Source organism: Aegilops tauschii, chromosome 3 (genome assembly GCF_002575655.3).
Source record: "Aegilops tauschii subsp. strangulata cultivar AL8/78 chromosome 3, Aet v6.0, whole genome shotgun sequence".
NCBI classification, from domain to species: Eukaryota; Viridiplantae; Streptophyta; class Magnoliopsida; order Poales; family Poaceae; genus Aegilops; species Aegilops tauschii.
Genome location: NC_053037.3, coordinates 539,417,239 through 539,417,908, shown reverse-complemented (window position 1 = coordinate 539,417,908; position 670 = coordinate 539,417,239). Strand labels below are relative to the sequence as shown.

The window sequence follows — 670 nt, the reverse complement described above, 5'->3', positions numbered from 1 at the left end:
CAGGGAAAACGGGGTTCGAACCCGCGACTTCTGGCGTGACAGACCAGCACTCTAACCAACTGAGCTATTTCCCCCTTTCGTAACTACTGTCGATTCAACAGTCACCTACCGGTTACCTTTGTAACTATACCAAAGTAGCTGTACAACAGAATGCCCTTCGCCTTTAGTACTTTTCTTATATATATTATGTTATATACTAAATTTGTCAAAGCAATAGAACTTATTGAAAAAAAACAAGCCCATCTTTCTCAAAAAGGAAGAGAGGGTGCGCCCCCCCAGAGAGAACCCCATTCTTTCAAGAAAGTTCTAATTAATTATGTAGAAAAAGAAATAAGTAAAATAGGAGTAAGCGAGTAGGGTCAACAAGATTCTAAACGAATACCACAAGTGACGGAACCGACGATGATGAAGAGATAAGGGGCGAAGGATATTTTTTCTATTATTCCAATTCTTATTTATTGATTATCTAATTTATTTAGATCCATATTCATTTTCATTTGCAAATACAAACTCTCTTTCATTTTCTTTTTACTTTTGCGCTAAGGATAAGGGAACTGAGAAAAAAAGAGCTGGCTTGGCTGGTACATCAAGCATATGACATATTGCTTGTTCGGTGTGGTACACATATCTGTCAATGTCAATCAAGTAAGAAAATGCATTCCCACTGTCT

The 670-nt window shown here is 37.5% G+C and overlaps 1 non-coding gene across 1 annotated transcript; it reads right to left on the bottom strand.

The window, feature by feature from the left end:
- Positions 1-74, bottom strand: TRNAD-GUC (transfer RNA aspartic acid (anticodon GUC)). Its single transcript has one exon. It is a non-coding gene; the product is annotated as a tRNA-Asp (tRNA).
- Between the last annotated feature and the right edge of the window lie 596 nt (positions 75-670).